The sequence below is a fragment of the Gavialis gangeticus genome, unplaced genomic scaffold (genome assembly GCF_001723915.1).
Source record: "Gavialis gangeticus isolate Ggan-Ray unplaced genomic scaffold, GavGan_comp1, whole genome shotgun sequence".
Classification (NCBI taxonomy): Eukaryota; Metazoa; Chordata; order Crocodylia; family Gavialidae; genus Gavialis; species Gavialis gangeticus.
Window position 1 is genome coordinate 16585794 of NW_017729019.1, and position 202 is coordinate 16585995.

Sequence of the window (202 nt, forward strand, 5' to 3'; positions counted from 1 at the left end):
GCTGTGTTATCTCCAGCTCTGCGCCAAGGCGGCGCAGCCCTCGCCCAGCACCCCGCACAGGTAGGGGCGCATCAGAGCCAGCGCCCAGCTGGGGCTTCCCCTTTGCACGCTCACTGCATGCACCAGCCAGGCGCGCACACACCCACCACCCACGCACTCATCACCCAGACCCCCCAGCCACAAACGCACACCCCTACCCAGC

The 202-nt window shown here is 68.3% G+C and overlaps 1 protein-coding gene across 2 annotated transcripts in view; it reads right to left on the reverse strand.

Moving 5' to 3' along the window:
• The window catches only part of LOC109295388, a 26256-nt gene that overhangs the window by 14389 nt on the left and 11665 nt on the right, over positions 1-202 (reverse strand). The gene's annotated exons all lie outside the window — the stretch shown is intronic.